Consider the following 25,295-nt stretch of genomic DNA (forward strand, 5'->3'; position numbering starts at 1 on the left):
CAAACAGTTGCTAGATACCACTTGCTGAATACTGCCAAATGATGTATGTCTGAAACATTAAGGTAATTAACGCAATATTTTGTAGTGTAATGGTACCATGTCATTTTACCAAAGGTATATATATTTACTTATATTAGTTGAACCTGTCCTTGCAGGTTTTGTGCTTTCCTTAAATGATCATTTCAAGGCTCTGCATGTTTTATACATTGCAGTCTCCAAGAATTTTGTGCCATTCATCTTATGAGCTTACCTTCCCTTAAGTGAACTTGGACTTGAACATTTGCAAACTGTAGTTAGGCTTACTCTTCATAAGTAGCAGAGCTTGTCCTTCTCTATGATGTTGAATACTCTGATGTCACTGGTAGCCTGTGTAGTGGGAATACACCCACTGAGAGTAATAATACTGTACAGTGTCCAATCTTTATAGCCTTCCATAAGTCAGCTCAGCAGTCTGGTTAAATTATTTTAAATAATAATAATACAGCACTCCATGATAACATGCCGCCTTACATGAAGCCTGGTACAGAGTGCATCTTTTAATATCACAATTTTTAAAAGTAAATTGTATTTTTCCTGTAGGTTGGCAACGGCCGTTGAACTTTCGAACAAGGTGGTTATGCAGTTAACTACCGTCCAGGAGGCAGGAGTACCGCCTACCCGGATGTAAACATTCCAATTTGCCTTTCGGCCCAGGTATCAGATTGAGGGGTGGCATGAGGTGGGCATAAAATGTAAAGGACCTCGGGTTTGTATAGTTAGGAAAAATACAATTTACTTTTAAAAATTGTGATTTGTTCCAACACGATATACAAACCCTCGGTCCTTTACATTAGGAAGACTCACTGGTTGGAGGGAGGAATCTGAGTGAGTCTCCTGAACTGACTGGGAGTTTACCACACCTTGTCTTCCCTTCCTGGTCGATACAGCGAGGAAGGGGAAACAGCCTCTGACAAAATGATCGGGTTGTAAGAAACGCGGGATCAATTGTCAGACTTCTGGTTCCCTTTGCATGAAAGAGGAATCGTCAGTTCATGCAAAGTAGTCTAGGAAGAACTTGGAGTCGGGTGACATTAAGGCAATCACAAGCATTGTGTTTGTCTTATAGTCATCGTCTCCTTCGCCCCCTTGCAAGGGGAAGGAGTGGGGTTGCTTCTACCAACCTGAACGGAAAATAGAACGAGAGCTCCCGTTGGGTGCTTACCTGCATCGACCGCCAGATCCAGCATGTAACGGCATGTCCGCTCCCTGCCCTTGGGAAGAGATCCAGGATGGGGAGAAAGAAGAGAGGCCAGTCACTCCACATTCATTCTCCCAGTCACAACCGTACATCTTAGGCGAGATGCAACCTGTCCTGTTAGAGGAGCCGGGTAAGCTACACAACTTGTTGAGCAATCACCACAGGACCCAAGGAAAAAGTGTCCAAGGACTTGTGAGCAATATCCCGGAGGTAGAAGGAGGTGAAGGTGATCTGTTGGGACCACACACCTGCTTTCAGCACCTGCAGAAACGACATGTTCTTCCGGACTTCGTGAGCTCTTGGACAAAGCACACAGGTGTGTCTTCTCCTGCAGCAGAATACGCTCTCCTTATTGTCTCACGAAGCCAGAAAGAGATCAAGTTCTTGGACACTTCTTTCTTGGTTGAGCCAGTACTAACGAAGAGTTGTCGACACTCAGGCCGGAGACGTCGAGTCCTCTTCAGAGAGCGCCGCAGCACTCTAACAGGACACAGTAGCATCTCATCTGGTTCATTACCTACAAAGTCCTCTAGGGAGGGGATCGTGAAGAACTCGAACCGTGCGTCAGGGACAGAAGGATTCTGAGTCTTCGCTACGAAATCTGGGACGAAATCAAGCATAACTGATCCCCATCCCCTCGAGTGTTTAACATCAAAGGAATGTCCGTGCAGTTCGCCAACTCTCTTCGCCGATGCCAGGGCCAGCAGGAAGACGGTCTTGAAGGTTAGATCTCTGTCTAACGACTCTCATAAAGGCTTGTATGGTGCACAAGTCAGGCTCCTTAGAACGAGAGTCACGTCCAACGCAGGGGGCCTGAGATCCCTGGGTGGGCAGGACCTTTCGAAGCTTCTCATCAGTAGGGAAATCTCGAAGGAGGAAGAGATGTCTACTCCTTTCAGCTGCAAGACTAGGCCAAGTGCGGCGCGGTAGCCTTTCACAGCTGAAACGGAGTTTCTCTCAGTGAAGGAAGACGAGGAAGTCCGCGACCTGCTGAACAGTAGCTCCGACCGGAGAGATACCCCATCGACAGCACCAACCACAGAAGACGGACCACTTTCCCTGGTACTCTGCTGCGGAGGATCATCTGAGGTACCTGGCCATCTCCGTTGCTGTGCGACGTGAAAAGCCTCTCACTTGCAAGAGATGGTGGATAACCTCCAGCTGTGAAGACAGAGGGATTGCACTGCCTGGTGGTACCGCTCCACGTGGGGTTGACACAGCAGGTTGGGCTAGGGGGGGATCTCTCTTGGTGCCTCAGAGAGGAGAGCCAGCGAATCAGACAGAACAGAGGAAAGGCATAAACGTCGAGGTTGTCCCACGGGTGCTGGAACACGTCCTCTGCAGCGGTTCATGGGTCCAGCATGACCACGCAAAAAACCTGGAGTTTTCTGTTGTGCCGGGTGGCAAACAGGTCGATGACTGGACGCCCCCACAGGTCGAATAGCCTTTCCGTCACTGCCGGTGAAGGGACCATTTGGTCCCGATCACCTGATTCTGGTGGCTGAGCTTGTCTGCCACGACATTCCTCATGCCTGGAATGTACCTGGTTGACAGCTATACCAAGTGAGCCACAGCCCACTCGTGCACCTGCATCATAAACTGGTGGAGTGGGAGGGATACAAGACCCCCCGCTTGTTGACGTATGCCACTACCATGGTATTGTCGCTCATCAGTACCACAGAGTGTCCCATCACTCGATCCCAGAACTCTTGGAGAGCCAGGAAGGCTGCCTTGAGTTTCAGGATGTTGATGTGAAGGTGCTTGTCATCTCAGTGCCACACTCCCCGGAGGGGGAGTATGCAGGGGTATCCTATCAAGAGGTTCCTGTCTCCATCCACCAACGAAGGTCCTCTCTCACCTCCTCGGAAAGAGGGATGAGAAAGGACTGGGGGTCTCTGGACTGGGACCAATACTCCTTTAGCCTCCATTGTAGAGACCGCAGGTGAAGACGCTCATGAGGTACCAGCTTCTCCAGCGACAACAGGTGACCGATGACGACTTGCCATTGCCAGGCTGGCTGCTCCTGTCATGATATGAAAAGCTGTGCCGCCTGCCTGAACCTGCTGATACGAGAGTTTGAAGGAAAGACTTTAGCTGCTACCGTGTCTATCAGCATGCCCAGGTACTTTATCCTCCACTGGGAGTGGGATCTGACTTCTCGAGGTTCACCAAGATCCCAAGACCGTGGCAAAGCTCGAGGAGTCGATCCCTGTCCTGCAGCAACTGCAAGCGGGAGCTCGCCAGGACAAGCCGCTCATCCAGATACCTCAATAGACGTATCCCCTGCGAGTGGGCCCAAGCTGACATGAGAGAGAAGACTCGTGAACACCTGGGGAGCGGTCGAGAGCCCGAAGCAGAGTGCCCTGAATTGGAAGACCGTCTCCCCGAGGATAAAGCGGAGGTACTTGCGAGAGGACGGATGAATGGGTACTTGGAAATATGCATCCTTCAAGTCCACCGTAAGCATGAAGTCGTTCTCCCTGATGGAAGCAAGCACGGATCGCGCCATTTCCATCGTGAACCGAGTCTGGCGAACGAATCGGTTCAGGGGAGAAAGGTCTATGACTGGTCTCCATCCCCCTGTGGTTTTCTCTACGAGAAAGACACAGCTGTAAAAGCCTGGAGACTGGTCCGACACCACTTCCACAGCACCCTTGCTCAGCATGGATTGCACTTCTTGCTGTAATGTGCGGAGATGGACCGGAGAGTAGGTGAGGGGAGGCCGAGACTCAAAGGGTAGTAGATATCCCTCCCGAAAGACAACCCCTCCCGAAAGACACCCACTATCCAGGTCTCGGCTCTGTGTCGCTGCCATGTTGCCCAATGGCTTGACAGGCAACCCCCCACCTACAGCAGCATTTGAGGGAGAATGCCGCCCCTAGCGTTTCCCCTTCTTCTTCTTCCCCTTGCCCCCTTTTCCAGGTTGGAAAGCGGGCTGAAAGGGGCAGGAGGACCCACCCTTTCTAGAGGAAGAAGAAGACTGGGCGTTTCCACAGGACCCCTTCGAAGACTGGGACTTCTTAGGGGCTGAGGAAGTGCCAACCTGACCCAAGGGCCTGGCTGCAGTGGAACGCAAAGATCCAGAGGTCTTTGCCACTGCCTGGTGGACAAGCTGGTTGCTATCATAGGTCCCGGCGCTTGTCCACCACAGCGTCCATCAACTCTCTAGGGAAGAGAAAGGTGGGACCCAGCAATGGTCCATTCCGCAGGGTCATTGCTGACTCGGGCCCCACGGACCTGGAAAAGCGAGAGAGAACGGCGTCCCTTCGCTTCAGGACCAGGTTAGCCCACAGGTTTGCCATCTTGTGGGCGAGGTAGGAGATGGTCCTACCTCCAACTGGCACAGTTTCCTGAAGGCGGAGTCCTCCCCGGGTACGATAGCGCCCGAGGAAGCCGCCACCTTGGATACTGTGAAAGACCACAGATCCAGCCAGGAGACTGCCTGGAAGGCCGCCATGGTGGTGGTTTCCAGGGTTGCAGCTTCTTGCTGAGAGAGGGAGGTACTCTCTGCAGTATTACTGAGAGAGGGAGGTACTCTCTGCAGTAAGTTGCTGCAACGTAAGACCTGGATCTAGACAAACCAGGTCCGGGTCAACCTGTTTAGGTGGCAATACCCTCTCTGACGGAGCGTGGAAGCACTTCTGGCGAGGCAGAGGAGGAGGAAGAGGCTTATCCGAGCAGTTCGATCAGAGAGAATTGTCTTGCCCAGACACAAGACCATTCACTTGATCAAGGACCCCCTCGGCAAGTGTGGACCACGGCAGCCCCACCAGATCCACAGACAAGGCCATGGTCCCTTCCCCAAGGTTGTTGTGCTGACGAATCAGCGCAATAACCTCAGCAAACGTCCTCTGTATCTCGGGGGTGTCCGCATCCTGGGGAAGAGGACCCTCGAGTCCTCCCGATCTACTCTCCCTGCAGGAGGGAGAACCTCGGCAGACCCGTGATCCTTCCTGAACCACACGGGCGTAAGACCTGGCCGAACCAAGGACTGAGCCAGGCAAGTACGCCCCTGAAGTAGAACTCTGGGGAGACAACTTCCTGTCCGACTCGCACCCCCTGGAAGGAGCCCAGAAGGTAGAGGGGACAGGCGAGCGAGGAGAATCGGGGGCTCCCATTGGCCTTGCTGGCAGGGACAGCAGGCCGGGAGTGGTCACCAACCCGCGGTGGTGATGGCAACCCAGGTCGAGGAGAGCACTTTCACCTGGTCGAAGCAGTTTCCCAAGGAAAGCGGAGCAGCTCGCACAAGTTGAGCCGTGCGCTCACCTCCCCCAAGCTAGGCTGGGCACGCAGACGTGGCCGGGGACTGGGAGGAGTCAAGCGATTGGCTGGCTGGCACGAACTTGCGCTGTCCTCTAGACGTGCCCCAGTCTTCTTCGAGGCCGAAACCTCTCAGGAAGACTGAGCAGGGGACCTCTTCTCTGCTTCTCCAGGTGTCCGGACTCGAGGGACCAGTGCACCTTCCCGGGAACCTGGCTTGGCACTCACAGAAGTACCAGCAGGAAGAGTCAGGCCAGACAAGTGGGACACCAGGCCCTCCAGTGACGGAACGCCAAGTAGACCCAGGTGTAACCAGGCAGAGGACAAGTCCCATACCTGGTCCACAGACGGCGCTTCCACAACCAAACCTGAGGATACAGTCGGGTCAAAATGGGAAGCCTCCACTCGCTCCGGGGGGAAAATTTCGCGCCCAGAGCGAGGGGAGGCCTCAGAGAGGGTGTCCTGAGCAACTGCTCCCCCATGCCCTTCCACACCCAATGAAACGAATGAAGGGGAGGGGGAGTCCTCACCCGAGGGAAAGGGAGCAAGCAGGGAAGTTCGTAGGAAGGGAGAAACGATCCCGACAGGTTAGCCACCACTGGAGTCGTCAGGGGCGTATTACCCTCAGGCGATTCCTTGGCACGCTTCCGATGGTAGCATCTCCTCCCTTCGAACCTCTACCATTGCTCGGGAGACCTGCCACAACACTCACCAAGAAAGCTGAAGGGCAGTCAAGCAGAGAGCAAGAACAACGTCCGCATTCTACGACGGTCGAAAGCAAATTGGAATGTTTAATTCAACAACCGTTTCCAGCCTACGCTTAAAGTAATTCCTAACGTAAAGGACCGAGGGGTTTGTATATCGTGTCTGGGGTTTGTATATTGCGTCTGAACAAACCACAGTTTAAGGACTGCATCATTTTGTAATTCCACTGTACTGTTTTGAAGGCTTTCCATCCCAAGTTCTTGGGGTTTGGGGGGTGATGTGTTAATCACAAGTATTTATGGAAACTTATAGTTACCCTGTAATATAATAATCATAGTAGCCTACCTTTATAACCAAATAAAAATTCATAAATTCTTATCCACAAATATGCAGATGTTTTCTGAAAACTAACAGTTTTCAACACCTCAGATAGTCAGTTTAACAACTGCCAATAGCATGAGTGCTTTATAAACTTTTATGCACAATCAAGACTACAGTAAAACAGTTCTTTATCCATCTGGAAATGCCATATTTTCTTCCACTGTTAAATGCCTCTCCTAACTGGGTGAATTACAAGTACAGTACCAAGACTGAGGCAAATGTTTGGTTGGGATGAGTTTCTGTATTTCGTTGTTAGGACTTACGGTGCTCTAAGTCTGGTTAGGGTGGGAGTTTGGGGGTGGGGGGGGGTCAAGGCCTTCTTAACCAGGTACGGTCCAAGTCCCTTAGGTTAGTTAGGTTACAGCGGGTAAAGTAGTACTAGGCCTACAGTACTCTGATTCCTCACCAAATACACAACCCATACATTTTTATAAGTCCTTAGCTTGTATTGTATGCATTTCTGACCATTACTGTTGAGGGTTAACCAAAACTGAGTACATGTGCATATACCACAAGATGTGTTGTAAAAAAAAAGTTTACATACACCATAAAGTAAAAAAAAAATGGGTTACGACGGGCAAACATTCAAAACGGTCAATAGCCTACATGGATGCATTTTAACTAACTTTGGGTACTTGGTCCTTAAACAGGTGGGGGGGGGGAGGTTGGGTGCCTGGAACCCTACCTAACCTAACCTTAACCTAGAATCGAATTAATCATATCGAAAAATACAAGGATGCAGCTTAAGCCTTACTTTCCCTACCTGAACCTTGGGGCATACACAGCAGGCTTTCTTTCACCGATTATATCGTGCACTAAAAACTGTAAAGAACCATAATTCATGAAGTTTTAACGGTCAAAATTTGTGGGTAATTATTACATAACAGAAAACAAAAAGTACCCATTAACGTTTGTACACAGCACAAGCCTTACACTAATACCACCTCTCAATGCCTCACAACTTAGAATGAACATCATTTTCTACCTCAAGCCATATGTTTATCGGTAAATACCTAATTTATAATCCACTTTATCTTTACATTTCCTATGGAAAACAACAAGTGCAAACTTGACCATTATGCCACCATTTATGTTATCAAAATGGGGTTATCTTGTTGTTCATGTATTTCTCACCATTTCTGTCGTGGTTTACGCATTTTAGACCATTCCTGTTTAAGCAAACCACTCACTGAAGGTATAACCACAAAACCCCAGCTTCACTTTGGGGTTCCTCCTCCATGATTATTCAGGGGTTGAAAAAAAAAACAGTCATTTGCACCATTGATAATTAATCAGAAACAACAAAACACGAAATAATTCGTCGGAAAAACTTTAGATAGGTCTATGAGATGTTATTAACCGTGCCGCGAACGCAACTATTCTACATTAGCCTATTAGTAATAATAGTAACCCCTGTCTCCTTGCAGCTACTGTTTCATCTATGGCTGAAGCGTTGAGATTCTGGCGCTTTATGTTAAATAATGGTCCTCCATACGCACAGTTCCTTATTTTCATATAATCTTTACATAATTTCAGGGTGTAGACTTTCTTACTCCAACACCTTGAGTTCTCGTGTTCTTAGGCAATGGAATATCATATCTAAGCAATTTGCTGAGTAACCATACACTTACCTCTGGGTTTTGGCCAAATTAAACACCCTTGGCCTCTCACTGGCATAGGTCTATTATTCAAACGCTACATGAGCATTCCTGACATTGCCTAATTGCATACTCAAATGGTATATCAAAACAGGGCAAACTTAGTCTTCTTGAATCATCTAAGGAAACAATAATAATTTGTATCTATAAGAATCACTCATTATAGTAAGAAAATAATAACAGATTCTTCAACGTAATAAAAAATTGCCACAGAAATAAATAAATGATATATGAAAACCATGAGTGGCATTTGTAATCATTTTAACAAAAGTTATCACCCCCTAAAAACCTATGCCTTAAATTGCGTCAATACAACAAATTCATTTCTAATAAAACACTTCATTGTCACACTGTGCGAAAGGAGGGTCGATGCTGATGTGGCCTGGGGCTTTAAAAATGGTATGAATAATACACTTCGTACAAAATAAAATATACAAATTCCTTTGAATTGAAACTGTATTCACCTTCAGCTTGGGGCGGATATGGAAGAGATCACAGGGTGTGGAAAAAAGATACAGGATTGCCCGTTGTCTATCAGTCCATCTCTCGCTGCTTGGCTAATGCACAGGCCTATGGTCGCCCACACCTCTCGATGATTCTGGAATTGGAATATACGATTTAGGCCCAAGGCAAAGCGCTGGGACCTATGAGGTCAACCAGCGCTGAAAGGGAAACAAAGTAAAAAGGGTTTAGAGGTGTAACAGAAAGAAAACGTAGCAGTTCCACTGAAACAACTGTTAGGCGTGGAAAGTAAGACGGAAAAAAGAGAATGTGAACGGAGATGCAGTAAAAGGAATGAAAGGGATTGCAGCTAGGGGTCGAAGGGACGCTGCAATACATGGGTGTCATCTGGGGGGTGGGGACGGGGTGACATATCTCCCCTCCCACTTTTTATTCAGAGGGGCAACATATCAATTGTCACCCCCCTCCACTTTTTTCATGTCACCCATCTTGTAATTTCTAAAGCTGTGCAAGCAACACCCTTCATTAGGGATGCCCTAGATCATGTTCATGAACTTGGGAATATTTATAACAACTCGGGAAAGTTCAAGCATCTCTACCTACTGTAAATATTCATGCTCAGGATTAAAACACACCAAACGCATCACGACTGAAGCCAGTCTGCCCAACTCGGTGGTTAACTTGTGGACCTTCAGTAAAGTCTGCTTTAGATAACTAAAAACTATATCTGGAAACCCTTCAAAAAGCAGCAAATGACTCTGGTTCATCTATAGCAACACGAACCAATGGTATTCGTAAGATTTGTTAACAGGAAAGTGTGTCCTTGGGCTCTTTGTTTCTCTGCCTGTTCTACAAGGTTCTAGAAAATCTTAATAAGACTCTTCAAGGTTCAAAAGTCAAAGTTAATGGAATGCTTGCTGCTGTCAAAGTAGCTGCAGAAAATCTCAACTCCCTTCGTACAGAAAACAAGTCTAAGGAAATTTTTGAAGTTGCTGCACAAGAGAAAATAGAGGAGTGTGAACTAGAACCAGTGACTCTCCCGCACAAGCGCAAGATTCCAAAGAGGCTTGATGATGGTTCTCAGGAATATACTCCCACTTGTGCAAAGGAATATTACAGAGTAGAGTTCTTCAAAGTTACTGACAGTGCCCCAGGGTATTTAAATGAGTATTTCACTTCATCTGATCTCACAATGTACCGTGACTTAAGTGAAACGCTCTTAACTAGGTCATTCAAAGAGGAGTCAGTCAAGAAATATCCAGAACTTTCTGATTCCTTAAAACAAGAAATTTATTTCTTCCATAATCAGTTCAATTGTGCATCTGTTGAGGACTACCAAAAGGCATTTGCAAATATGGTGCCGGAAGTTCGAAGAATGTTCCCATAGGTTGAACGCTTGCTGAGACTTCTTTTGGTCTCTCCAGCAAGTTCATGTGAGGCTGAACGGTCATTCAGTACACTTAGGCGCCTGAAAACTTGGCAGCGTTCCACCATGACCCAAAAACGGCTTAACCATCTTATGATCTGTCATGTTCTCGGAAAACGTCTTGCTGCATTCAAGACAGCTAATAAATTTGTAAAGTGCTAGAGCTAGACACACGGGAAAATATTGTTTGGCTGTATCCAGAGGTAAGCACTTTCTTTATTAATTGCAAAAATGCTTTAATCCTCGAAGGGGTTGTAAGGTGTCAAAGAAACGAGCAGGTAAAAGTTACTGCTACTGTAAGGTGTCAAAGAAACGAGCAGGTAAAAGTTACTGCTACTTTATTACAGATCCAGGCAGCTTATATTGCGGCCGACTGACGCCGGGCCGTGAGAGACAATGGAATTGACTGTGACCTGAGGTCGAAACAATAAACAATAATATGCAGTGAACGAGTACAAATTACAATACAAAACATACAGAGCTACAACATAGATACAGTCTTGATGCCTGTGAATGAAGAAACATGTGATACACAATGTGTGACATTCGTATAAATACCATAAAGTAAAAATGATTAAAATGCGTGACCTGGCATGTTTTAGGCGTGACTAATTGAGCTTGAAGAAAACGGGAAGTCACCAAAGAAAACAAGCTCAGCGGAGACTTAATTAATGGCGCGCCGAAACACTATCCTGGCGCCGATTTGGTGACTTTACAAATACTCCCAAGACGAGGGACGCGTCTGATTAATCCCTGTATCTGCTGGGACGCTGAAGGGTGCCGCGGCTCGTTGAAGATAACTGAGGGCCTCCCGCCTGTGAGGCTGCTGTTTGGGCGGTCCCTTCCTGGGGCGACGCGCCTGGGGTGAGGGCGTGCTGGAGTGCGTTTGGGCGGAAGGGGTGCTGCGTCGCTGCCGGGACTCTCCGACAGGAAGGCGGGCTTTAGCCGGTCTATGGAAACCCAGTCGTCCTTGCCTGGGAGTGCCAGCCGAACGCCTTGCTGTTCCGCTCCAGCACGCCGGAAGGGTCCCCTGTAGGGCTTAGTTAGTGGTGGACGGACGGCGTCGACTCTGACGAAGACGTGGGTGGCGGATGACAGCTGTGGCGGCATGAAGGTGGTTGCTTTGTCGATGTATGAGCGCCTGCAAGGGGCGAACTTGCCGCCACGTCGCGGAGCCTCTGCAGAGATGGGGAGTGGCGATCATCCGTCACGAGCTCTCCCGGCACCACGAGGGGTTCCCCATAGGTTTGTTCAGCTGCGGATGGGGTGCCGTCGGCTCTGGGGCGGTCCTCAACCGAGGAGGACCCACGGCAGCTGATGTTTCCAGTCCTCGGCGGTGCAGCGGGCCATGAGGGATGACTTTAAGGACCTGTGGAACCGTTCAACCAGGCCGTTGGCGCTGGGTTGTGCGCTGTGGTGGTGTGGTGCGTGGTTCCCAGCAGTTGAGCCAGGGCAGACCACAACTCGGAGAGGAAAGCGGGGCCCTGTCGGTTGTGATGTGGTCCGGGCGCCGGCGGCTAACCCAACTGGAGAGCAGGGCCTCAGCGCACGCTGGCGGTGGCTTCTTGCATGGGTGTGGCCTCGGGCCACCTCGTCGAACGGTCTACCACCGTGAGGAGGTATCTGGACCTCAGGGAACTCCAACAGAAGGTGTGCATACTGGTGGGGGGCGACGGCGCTGATGGTGGGTCTGGGTCCCGCCGTTAACGGAAGAGACCGGCAGGAGTCGGTATCGAGGAGGCGCTTGCGCCCACGCCGACTAGCAGGCCGAAGTGCGCCAGAAAATCGGCCCCAGGGTGGGGTTCCTACGTCCGCGACGATGAAGTCCCAGGAGTAACTCTGGCCAAGGATGGAGATCGACAGGAGCCTGGTGCCGTAGGAGAGGATGGGGTTCCGTTGGCGGCCGTCAGGAAAGCGGCCGGGTCTGGTGTCTGGTTGCGGTCCTCTGGATGCTGGGAAGACCGACTTAAAGGCTCCTGTGTCGACCAGCATCATCCTGCCGGAGACGGTGTCGCGGACGTAAAAACCTACTGTTTTTGAGGCCCTGGGTTCTTCGGCTGCCATGGCGGCCTGTCCTGCTGGCCGCCACCCCCGTTTTTGAACGGTTGAACGAGCAGGGCGGCAGGCAGTTTCGGGCGTCCTTTCCGAACCACTTGTGGTAGCGACAGAAGCCGGGGACCTCCGTCTGCTGTGGTTCGGTGGACGTCTGTTGGCGATGGCGTTGACGGGCTGCTCACGTCCTCTTCAGGCTGGACGGAGCTGACCGGCTGTGTGGCCGGTTTTAGCCACTGTGAAGCCTTGACGGAGTCTGTGAGGTGTTGTGCCGCCTCTATGAGGTCCTCGACAGGCATGGTGTAGGGGTGAGCGATCTGGTTGCGTACTTCCGGGAGGAGTTGGCGAAGGAAGATTTCCGTATGAAGCTTATCTCCTGCCGCTTGTTTGTGCCACCCAAGACTGGTATTGACAGGAGATCTACGACCATGCCCCCGCGTCTCTTGGATTGAGGTCGTGGCGTGGATTATTGGCAAGGTCGATAGCACGGGCGGCCCGCTCGGCGATGGGCAGGGAGCAAGCTTCGAGGAGGAACTTTTTGTGGTGCTGTATGTGAGGGTGTGTGTTTCGGGTACTCGCGAGATGAGTTTTCTGTACGTCCTCCGGAAGGGCGTTGAGCACTGTGTCGGCCTGTAGGATTTCGTCCGTGAGGTCCGCGATTCTGAAGTGGCTCTCCACCCTGCGCAGCCACATCGATGGGTTCCCCTGCGTGAACGGGCGGCAGCTTTACGGTGAGGGCGGCCCGCGATTGTGTTGCCCGGCCGTCGTGTGTTCGGGCGCTGGTGTGGAGTTGCGGGAGGGCCTCGATGCGGGGCGGGCGCGGCTGTGATGGGAGGTAGGTAAACCTCGGAGTCCGCGAGGTCCGCGTTTAACTGCATGAAGGAGGGGATATCCGCGTCCATGCTCGCTCCTTTGACCCCTTACTGGAGTGGGGTCGCGTCAGTACGCACTTTCGTGCGCCGTGTGGTTCCGCTTAGTGACGCTGGTGGGGTGCGCCGACGAGAGTCAGCACGCTCAAACGCTGGTTACAGCGCCGTGTTTAGGCCGCTAAGAGCGTTTTGGAGAAATCCTGGAGCCAAGACTGAGTCGCCGTGTGAGTCCACTAATGGCTCCGGGATACTCCGGGGGTCACCACTGTAAGGTGTCAAAGAAACGAGCAGGTAAAAGTTACTGCTACTTTATTACAGATCCAGGCAGCTTATATTGCGGCCGACTGACGCCGGGCCGTGAGAGACAATGGAATTGACTGTGACCTGAGGTCGAAACAATAAACAATAATATGCAGTGAACGAGTACAAATTACAATACAAAACATACAGAGCTACAACATAGATACAGTCTTGATGCCTGTGAATGAAGAAACATGTGATACACAATGTGACATTCGTATAAATACCATAAAGTAAAAATGATTAAAATGCGTGACCTGGCACGTTTTAGGCGTGACTAATTGAGCTTGAAGAAAACGGGAAGTCACCAAAGAAAACAAGCTCAGCGGAGACTTAATTAATGGCGCCGCCGAAACACTATCCTGGCGCCGATTTGGTGACTTTACACTACTTTACTACAGATCCAGGCAGTTTATATAGCGGCCGACTGACGCCGGCCCGCGAGAGACAATGGAATTGACTGTGACCTGAGGTCGAAACAATAAACAATAATATGCAGTGAACGAGTACAAATTACAATACAAAACATACAGAACTACAATATGGATACAGTCTTGATGCCTGTGAATGAAGAAACATGTGATACACAATGTGTGACATTTGTATAAATACGCATAAAGTAAAAATGATTAAAAATGCGTGACCTGGCACGTTTTAGGCATGACTAATTGAGCTTGAAGAAAATGGGAAGTCACCAAAGAAAACATGCTCAGCGGAGACTTAATTAATGGCGCCGCCGAAACACTACCCTGGCGCCGATGTGGTGACTTTACAGGGTGCCCACAAATGAATTGCCTCCATGCATCGCTATCCTCAACACTACTTCTCTTCTCATCCGACTATGTTATTGTTTGCACAATTTTCATTTCATGCATTCCACAGTCAATTCATTTAGTATTGTCCCCTTCTCTTGCTTTTCCACTAGTACTGTCAACAAGTAGTACATTCTCATTCTTGTCATTCACTAATTTACTACCTCTTTTGCTATCATCCCTAAGCTTAGATATGAAAACCCACATTGGAGTAAAAGGCTTTTAGTGTCACAGGACACTGTTATTTTAGACTCTCAGTGGAGTCCTATCAACCTTATAATATGCTGCACCTTAAAACAATAATTTTATTTTTATCCTTATTACTTATACTGTAAAAGTTTGTAATATTAAATAGTGATCATAGTCTCAACAGAGTTAAGTGGAACTGAATATTGAGGACGTCACAGAAGACTTGTACCGTATTTTAGCCAATCTGTAAATTGTGGACTTATAAACTTGTTGGCTGACTAATATCGATAAATCAGTCATCCTTTTCCCTTAATATCATCCATACGTTCATATTTATATAGCATTAAGATACTTCAAATAGCTTCGCTCGCCAATATTAACCGTATAATTTTCAGAATCCGCCCGCCCCACTTTTAGAGACCGGGTGACGCCCCTGCTGCAAAGAACTTTGTAAGTAATCCATCCTACAGTGCACCATGAGGTGCACTGACGGAGCTAACTCCCCCCCCACCCCACCCCCAACCCCCCGCTCCCCACGGGACTCGATGATTCTGGCTACACACTGAATTACCATACGCAAAAACTACGTAATCCTGGTCTACTCTGGAAATATGTTGAATAAACAGGTTACGTAAAACCTCTCGGAAAACCGTATTTAACGCGCTTTTAAAGACAAAAAAAAAAAAAAAAACACTATCCTACTGAACATTTTGCTTCTTCAAAATAAACTTATGTACGCCCATGCGATCAACGTGTATTAATTTGTTATTCTCGAACAGAGAAAATTAAAGAATTCATCTATTTTCGAAACTTCAACAAAGTAGTGAAAACTATACAGAAGCAAGAAATACTGATGATATAAATTATACTTTGGCATACATGGATAAAAATATCTATACTGTTGAGTGATGCAGACTACAGCGTTGAGAAATACCATATGATATTCAAGCGAAAGATGAATGAACACCTGTTAAATGAAGAAAATCCTAGAAAATCCTTTGAAGATGGATTCCAGAACCTTGGTATGACACACTATTAGCAGGAAGGAAGTAAAGAAGGCACTAAAGAAGATGAAAAATAGTAAAGCATTAGGACCAGATGGAATTCCTGCAGAGGTGTGGAAGAGCCTGGGAGAGGAAGGAATAGACATGCTGTGGGACCTAGCACAGAAAATATACAGTCAGAAAAAGATACCAAAAGAATGGATGGAAAACTTTATTGTGCAAGGGTGACATCCAGGATTGTGCAAACTACAGAGGAATAAGGTTAATGTCTCACACCATGAAAATCTGGGAAAGAATGATGGATCAAAGAATTAGAGACGAAACATCTGTAGGTGAAGAACAGTTTGGTTTCATGCCAGAAAGAGGAACGACAGATGCAGTGTTTGCCCTCTGACAGATGATGGAAAAACACCGGGAAAAGCAGAAAGGACTGCACATAGTATTCATAGACCTGGAAAAGGCATACGATAGAGTACCACGCCAAGAGGTTTGGAGGTACATGCGAGTAAAGAGAACACAGGAGAAGTATGTGAGGTTGGTCCAAGATATGTATGAAGGAGCAAAAACGCAGGTTAGAAGCAGTGTTGGATTAACTGAATGGATACCAGTAAGAGTTGGTTTACATCAGGGATCTGCTTTACGTCCATATCTTTTTGACCTGATAATGGATGTGCTATCTCAAGGAATAAGAGATCAATCCCCCTGGTGCATGTTGTTTGAGGATGACATCATGTTATGCAGCGCCAGCAGAGGGGTAGTGGAATCAAAACTAGAGCAATGGAGGAAGGTACTGGAAGACAGAGGTTTAAAAATCAGTAGGAAGAAGACTGAATACCTAAGTTTTAATGAAGATCAAGACTTAGAGATTAGTATGGAAGGGACAAGGTTGAACAGAGTAGAAAAATTTAAGTATCTTGGTTCAACAGTGGCTGATGATGGAAATTTGGATGTAGAAATAACACACAGAGTGCAAGCTGGATGGCGAAATCGAAGAAAGATATCAGGTGTCTTGTGCGACCGTAGAATCAATATAAAGGTTAAAGGAAGAGTGTATAAGACAGTAAGACCAGATGTGGTGTATGGAGCAGAAACATGGCAGGTAAAGAAAGTGCAAGAGAAGAAATTGGATGCGGTAGAGATGAAAATGCTCAGGTGGATGTGTGGAGTAACAAAAATGGACAAGATCAAAAATGAAAGAATAAGAGGAACTACTAAAGACGTAGAACCATCAAATAAGGCCCAGGAAAGAAGACCGCAGTGGTATGGCCTTGTGATGAGAAGGGATGAGACATGTAGGAAGGAGAGTGATGCAGATGGAGGTGCCTGGTGGGAGAGCAACAGGAAGACCAAAGCGAAGGCGGGACGGATGTAGTTAGAGAAGACCTGAGAGACAAAAAACTGTCAGGGGACGATGTGTTTGACCGAGCTAGGTGGAGGAAAGCAGTCAGAGACATCGACCCCACATAGAAGTAGGAAAAGATGCAGAGAAAGAAGAAGAAAAATTCAACCGAAAGATATAAAACTTTTGGCGACAAAATCCTCAGTAGATTAACGAATTTACAATGAAACGGAGCCATACGTTGCCTTCTGTGCAAAAGAATCCTTGACTGCCTTGGTTAAATCCAATCTGGGCTCATGTCTCTGATGTTCATTATCAGTTGCTCCTATGCAAATGTTGATTATAGCCTAGCCTGTTATTGGTGAATTTCATGTTATAATACATTGTCTTTCACCCCTACATATAGTTTCTATCAAGCGATAAACGTGTTCTTTTCACCACTATGAAAGGTGCCCATTACATCTTTCTAATCATTTTAATTTCATAGTTACTCTTGTAAACAATATACTGATGCAAACCCAAACTTAACACATCTAGTTTGTTTGCATTTCACTTAAATTCACTTTCTGAGAAATGATGATTTACACTTCCATAAGTGACTTGGACGAGCATTATCCTGTATATTTTTTGTTTTATCTGAATGAATGAATATGCCGTACATTACCAACATTGTGAATTGCCAGAGTGATATGAATAACTTCTCTTCAGTCATTTACAATTATGTTAAATTAAAATGGACCCAAAATCGAGGCCTATGTTACTGACTATGGTAAACCGTGACTGGTTTAACTTAACTAGTTTGCATTTCTGACTATTTAATTCTCTCTCTCTCTCTCTCTCTCTCTCTCTCTCTCTCTCTCTCTCTCTCTCTCTCTGGTATATGCGCATAGTATGACCTGTGTGTATGTTTACTCAAGGTCTAAAGAATATGTGCACTCGATACAGCATGTTTCGAGTTTCATTATGGAGAATATTATTAGTAATAATTTTTTTATTATTATTATTTCGTGACACTGGCCAAAACAAGATAAAATATTAGCAAGTGTTTAAAATATAAAGGAATTCTTGATATTAAAGGATACATGGCACTGGAGAACACGACGGCCAGAGTGAACCATTTAGAATTCGTCACGTGTCAGTGTACAAACAAAAAATGTAAAAAATCTATGGGATTATTTACGATAACAATCCAGCTAAAGCTTAATTACATAAACAGGTTATGCGATAGCAAAAAATAAATCAATAAAAGTCCACGTTAGGGCAACAGGCTGCTTACAATCAAATCCGCTTTTAGTACACTGTAGGTCTAACAAAAAATAAGGTGTGGAGGGAACTACAAGAGTGGGACTAAATTCTCAGGAATTTCTAACCTATTCTAAAAGTGGGAATGTTGTAGGAATAAAGGAAAGCAAGCAGGAAAAGGGCCCCGAAATTTGATGGAAGAGGGAAATCTTGGGACTACTGATTTCTGCAGCATAAATGGAAGACGTGACAAAACAGAAGGGTAAGTGTTACAGGGCCGCCCGAGAGAAGAAATGGGGGATAATTAAAACTTTCGTTTTAATATTGCTGGCTGACGTACGGTATTATACTACTGGCGTTCTTTATTTTCTGATAACATTTCATCATACTAAACAGAACAGCTCAAGATGATCTTAAAATTCTACACAGCTTCAGTAATTTCACAGGAGTTAACTATAACAAAGAACAAAATAAAGCAAGTAGAAGAAAGAATTGGGCATAGGAAACTGCAAATCATTTACCTTCGAAAGTGTGCACATTCCTCCAGCTCTTCATAATAAATAAATAAAAAATAAATAAAACACCAAAACTCGGTCAGACATTGGTCGGTTTTAGCGCGTTTTGAAGAACAGTGCATTTTTTTTTATTCCTTCTCAAGGGCACAGTAAGACAATCGCAACCCACAGCCCCACCAAGATGGGTGTGAACCATTTCAGGAAAATCCTTTCGATGATGATGATAATAAAAAAAATAAAAATATGGAAAGCGTTTTTAGTACGTCATACAAACAAAGAGATAGTATCCAACTGTAACCAAAGACGTAAAGAGGGGATTAGTTTGGGGTAGTATGCTTCTTTATTTTGTTCACATTCCACAGCTGCAAGTTACGATCTAGTTCAATCCAGCGATACACAAGGGCATGAAACTACGCTGGGTACAATCCTCGTGTTTTGCTTAGTATTATTCTTTTGTTTTTCGTAGCTAATTTTAGCTGGAAAAATCTGCCATACAGCGATACAGGTGCTTCCTATTTTGACGCCTTCGTTTCGTGTCTCAGCAGTCGCATAAATGAGAGTTTGGACTACCGGTAGTTCAGCTTTACAATCGGGTCTTCTTAACCGAAATATATATATATTTTTTTTCATAGCACGTGCTCTAGATTGAAATATACGATTTCTTAAACCTACTATAAACTCAACAATAACGGGGAGAAACAAATAGGAGCTGCAAGACTGGTATAATGAAGATTCAGTATACACAGAAAAAGAAGGAAATTGATAAATACATAAAGACAATTTGTTTTATAAATGGCAATACGAGACAAGGAAGATTCTTATAATCTATATAATTGGCAAAAGGAAGAATATTCCAAATTATAAGCTTTCAAAGGAAAATAACGCTAAATCATGTTTTCACACAATGTTTTAATTCTACAGTACATCCAACCATACTGATATTCATTGCTATATCTTCCTGGTTTCATTTCAACTTCATAACCTGCCTATTGCCCAAATTTAGTTTCAGTTTCAGTTTCCACAGCTTCTCTTCCCTATCCCCGTTCATTACTGTGTCAGCTCGGCCTCATTCCATTCACGACCCATTTTCATTCCCACAATTCGGTAAAAACATGCTAATGTTTTTTCTATGATTTCTTGCATCACTCTATCCATAAAGATGGCAACTAACAGAGACACAGCATACACGTGTCAGAGACTCACCATTATACTAAACATGTCACTCTCCTGTGAACGTTCACTTCCAACTTAAAAACTTGAAATTACTGTCATCATATTATCTTCCAAAGCATACATCCTCAACACCTTCACGCTGCATTCCCATCAGTTATATCATAATTCATTCTACGTTCATGTATGTCATACAAAACTTATTCCATTTTCTTAAAAACTCTTCCTTTTTTAAACCCAGTGTTCTTCCCACATCAGGCCTTCAGTCACCTATCTTACTTTCTTAGTCGTTACCCAACTATACACCTTCCCTGGCGTACAGACCAACGTTATGCCCCTATACAAAAGAATTTTGTTCCTCCCTACAGTACTTGATCATGTTCAGACCTCTGTTTTCTTTATTTGTCTCCTTTTTCTCTCCCACTTTTTTCTTCACTACCTCACTCACCCCCATGATGCTTTCTTTTGTCATGCAAATGCACCTCAGATAATATCCTTTTCCCTTCCCTACACCTTTCATTTCCTTACTTCCTACTTACACTTTTATTTTCTTTTGCTACCTTCCCACACACACAAATACTCCATGCTGACTCTGTAACCCCATCCTGGCGTTCTGCCAACTCTTCAAATACTGTTTCCATTTCTGTCCTTAACCATGGTCCATTTTCGTTCATCTTTTTTATATGCTGTTCTCATTTCATATGAAACTCGTTTTCCTTAATTACATACACAGTCACATTTTCACCAATTTTTTTTATCACAAACTTCTATCACTTTAGCCACTGCATCCAACAACTAGCTCTCCCATTTACATTGTGATATCATTCAATAAAACAAACTTTTCATCAGCAACATTTTCCTACTGACAGCATAAAAAGATGAATATTTCCATCAGTCAAGCACTGTCACTCCAGAAATTCCATACACACCAGCAACACCATCACCGTCGCTGTCACCTACCTTCGAATTTAAATCACATAGCACAACCACCTTTTCATTTTCTCCAAACACAACCAGACAGAAGAAGACTCTCAAAAACATACTCTTTCACTCGCATTCTAGGGCCGCAGCAGGGAATTTTAACTGACTGTCCTGATATACGAGTATACACATGTATGTATATTTATATATATATATATATATATATATATATATATATATATATATATATATATATATATATATGCGTGTGTATGTGTATTTGTGAGTGTGCTCGTGAGCGTATATGTATTGCAAAGTGCATACTAATTGCATATCTACATATTTTCTTACAATCCACGTCAATAAATTAGTTCCATAAAAATCAAAAGAATTCAAGGGACGCCACATAAGACTGTACCTTAGGGAAAAGAATAAATAAAAGAAAGATAACCCAAGAGGGGTCTGAAAAAAAAAAAACACTGAACGGAAACGGGAAAAAATAGGATAAGAAGCTGACCTCCAGCAACTTTTTTTATTCTCACTTTTATCGTAATTTTTTGGTTACGCTTGGTTTTTGTGTATCATCCAGACCTTCGTTAGCAGAAGTTCAAAGGCACCTTCACTGATTTGGACAAAACCAGTAATAAGAAGTGAATACAAAATCATGCAAAAAAGCTAGCAAAAACGTTAGTCTCCCTGCGATACAATGAAAATGGAATTGCAGACATTAGAGCAATTCTTGAGTTTGATATGACTCTCCGTGTATGTACGAGTATGTCTATATAATGGGCCAGTAATGAAGGCTTTTAGCAGCGCGTAATAACTTAAAGCGTGTCTGTACTGTGTAATAAAAATTCTACTGGCCGCAAGACCATTTAAAATACCGAAAAGAGACATATAAATACACGATATATATATAGTATATATATATATATATATATATATATATATATATATATATATATATATATATATATATATATATATATATATGTATATAATGTCTCTAATAAATAACTCAAAATCAGGATGCAATGAAAGTTTGTGGAGTAATGATATGAATCCTCACATACTACTGTATTCGTTTCGCGCCAACCGATGCGAAAATTGAAACTATTTAGTTTCATTATATTTATAAATTTGTTATAACGTTAGTAGCAGCGCAAGAAAAAAAATCTAGCACTTACACTTCGAGCATGATCATTAAGCTGTGAACCTCACCTTTTAAAAAAACACATCCAATATGATTTTGCATGGAGGGACTATCTCCTGTCAAATTCAAGTTTGGAAATGAAGACGTGAAAAATAAAACGTGTAATGTCAACCTTTACTAATATTACCTGCGGCTTTCGTCGCTAAAGATTATTTCGTCTGGTAAAAAGTATAATTCTAAAGACATTTGAAGCTTACGTTTTAAACCTGGAAACCATGACAACCAGTCTGAAAAGTACTCGTGGCGTTTATAAATCTATGCAGAATTACAGAGATAAATGATGTGTTTCTACCTTTTTAAAATTAAACGTTTAACTACAGCAAATGTCTCTTGTCAATACGGCTTTTGTATACTTTTATAAGCATTAGCCTACTTTTTCGACATTCAGATCTACACACAAATTCTCAACCCCAGGATATCCCTTTAGCATTTCCCTTGGTCTGAAGTAGAGGCCGTTTGCGTCACATGGCGTTAGAAGCAATGATGATGCTGATCATAATTGTCGACAAAATCTTATGCAGGGATTTTTCCAACACAACCTCATATCTAGTCAGTTCAGAGATCTGTGAAAATTGCAAAACGAGTGTAATGATTCACGTGGCGATTAACCAGTGACGCGGAAGGCTTATGCGATGGTTTCTGATTCAAAATGAAATTGCTATTTCTTTTGTTACAAGTCCTTTGTTATCGGGGAGTTCACTGTACGTTGCGCTTTTAAGTAATTAAAATTCTGGAACTAGGAAATTTGCTTACGGTTACATAGTGAAAAACTTGGTATTTCTCAAAATGACATTCTTGGCGTTCCCAAAGCACCCTGTATTTACTCTTCTTGTACACACGAAGTAGATGAGACGTCTGTTTTGTGCGTGTCGTGGGCGATCGTCCTGCTAGAATCATTAAATTAAAGAAGCATTAGGTAATTGTACCGTTGTTTAACCCAATTTGATCGACGCCAATCTTTGCCATATAGGCCTATTGATATGTATCATGTGACGTACTGACACTACGTTCGCAGGCTCGATCAAGTTGCCGTTTCGATGGTTTGTAACAAATTTTACGCAACTTTTGCAACTTGGTTGCCTCCCCTACCCCAAAACCCACATGTTCCAGAATTCGTCCTTTGTTCCTTGTTCAGTGTTCTTGGTTGTAATTTTTGTGCTGTGGTTTATTTTTGTAGTAAAATCAGAAAATGTACTTGTGTTTGGTGTAACTACCACCCTGTAGTATTAGTTCGAAGCCGCAGTCAGTGGACTTTGTATCCTTGCCCAGAACTACGGGCACGAACCGGTATGAAAATCGACGAAAATTCTCGACAAGAATATCACTGAACTTTAAATCCCACTTATAAGATATTGCAGTTTTATTATAATAATAGTAAAAATAATAACAATAATAAAGATTATGACTGATGCTTTTGTGAACAGAACACTAAAATTAAATGTCCTCCCTTTACCAAGTACTGGAAAATGAACGTCACCCAAATCTTATATTACGTGAGAAAGCAAGTTTTTTGCTTTAAAGATCGCATCTGATTATTTTACTACGATGAACGAGATTTTTTCTTTTCTCATTTATTTTTATTTTAGCTCTTTCAACATCCACAACAACCTGGCAAAACTCAATATATCCCAGACCCCCGTGCCTTGAAGCACCACGTCAAAGGGTGGGCATGCTTTCCATTTAATTCCTTGATGTACCTAAATTACTTCAGAATCTAAATACAATATAAAAGAAGAATATAAAACTCTTGGCCATTAGTCTCCAGGGAGAAATTTTTTTTGAGAAAAAACAAGAGAAAATAAATCCATGAAAAAAAAGCCTAATGCCACGAGCATGATTTGCAATATAGCCATATCCTGTCAGTGTGGCCGTATCCGGCTACGCTACATCGATTACGTTTCTTTTCCCTTATTAAAGTGGGTATTCCTATTTATGTAAATACATGAATAGAAGCAATAGTTGAAATATATCACTAATTCGAGATTAAACCGTATATAGTTGAAATATATCACTAATTCGAGATTAAACCGTATATACATCGTCACTTCCCCGAGTAAAAATGGAAACATCATCACAGAGGAAATACTGAACTTTGAATCAGGATGTCAATCTGGTTTAAAGTCAGACGAAAGAAAAAGGGGGAAAAAAAGTTTGATTTGATTCTGTCGTTGCTTTTACGTCAGTTTTAATTTCAATTGTTTCTAGGTTTTTTGTTTGCATTCTGTCATTTATATTACTTGCTGTATTCTTGCACCTGCATTATTGTGTATTCTGAATTGCTAGTCAACTATGGCTGTTTTTCTGTAATCTTATCCAGTTAATCATTATAGTTTTCTTACCAATTCATTTTATTTGATGTAATCTTTATAAAAACTAACCCTGATGATTGGAAATCAATGAAATCCCGAAAACTCGGCTGTACCTCAGTATGGGAATAATGAAAATATTTTTGCAATTTTACCACGTCTTCTGGCTATCCTCTTCCTCCTTAATTTGAGGTTTTCTAAAAATGAAAATATAACCAATAGTTATATATATGTATAATTATATATATGTGTGTGTATTTTTATGTATATATGTGTATGTATTTACGTGCGCTTGTGAGAGAGTGTGTGTATGTGGTTATGGAAAAGCTGTCAAATCTTACCTTCTCCGAGGAAGAATATTCTGCATGTCTTAAAAAGTAAGTTCTTGCAGTTAATGTATAAGTTCCAACTGTAATTTTTGTGACACAATGTCGGTTTTTATTGTTAGTGCTCCTTCATTCTTATTTTTCTTATTCCCCTCAAGAACTGGACCTCGAATAACTTCGATAATTACTTGGCAACAAGCCACTACTCCACCAACCTCTTCCCACAAAAGCAAAGATAAAAATGACATTTACTCAGGTCAATCAGACACCGGAGTAATTTTTTTTTAAGGAAACCATTATTAGAATAATTTTACTGCTATGAATACTATAAAAATCAAGAGGAGCAATTTTGTCAAAAACTGCCGAAGCTGCATCGAATTTCCCGTTAAAAATTAATTCAATAATTCTGAAAATGGTTTTACTGTCATATAAGCTAATTACTACATTATCTGATAATAATAATAATAATAATAATAATAATAATAATAATAATAATAATAATAATAATAATAATAATAATAATGAATATGCAACAAACATTTGGTGGAAGATGACCGTTAAATATCTCCATGACCGAGAAAGGATTAGGTTCCTGGTAAAAGTCATGAACGATTCAGAGAAATTCCTTTGTGGTTACACGAACTTCACAAAGAAAAACGTCACAAGCGCAAAAATTATTTGTTTTACATATGCACTGTTGACTGTGAATCTGATCAGAGCAAAATTCCGATAATATATATATATATATATATATATATATATATATATATATATATATATATATATATATATATATATATATATATAAAAGATCAGATTCACAGTATACTATGAATAGATAAAACTCTATTTTTGCTGACTTGCGTTGTTTCCCAATGTGGATTTTGCACGTGTATGTGTAAACACTG

At 43.6% G+C, this 25,295-nt stretch overlaps 1 long non-coding RNA gene across 2 annotated transcripts in view; it reads right to left on the reverse strand.

The window, feature by feature from the left end:
- Positions 1-25,295, reverse strand: part of LOC136843239 (uncharacterized) — a 35,199-nt gene that overhangs the window by 5,316 nt on the left and 4,588 nt on the right. For both annotated transcript variants that reach the window (XR_010854493.1, XR_010854494.1), the window contains exon 2: positions 8,706-8,839. This is a non-coding gene — a long non-coding RNA (uncharacterized lncRNA). The remainder of the gene's footprint in view (positions 1-8,705; positions 8,840-25,295) is intronic.

Source organism: Macrobrachium rosenbergii, chromosome 11 (assembly GCF_040412425.1).
Source record: "Macrobrachium rosenbergii isolate ZJJX-2024 chromosome 11, ASM4041242v1, whole genome shotgun sequence".
Lineage (NCBI taxonomy): Eukaryota > Metazoa > Arthropoda > Malacostraca > Decapoda > Palaemonidae > Macrobrachium > Macrobrachium rosenbergii.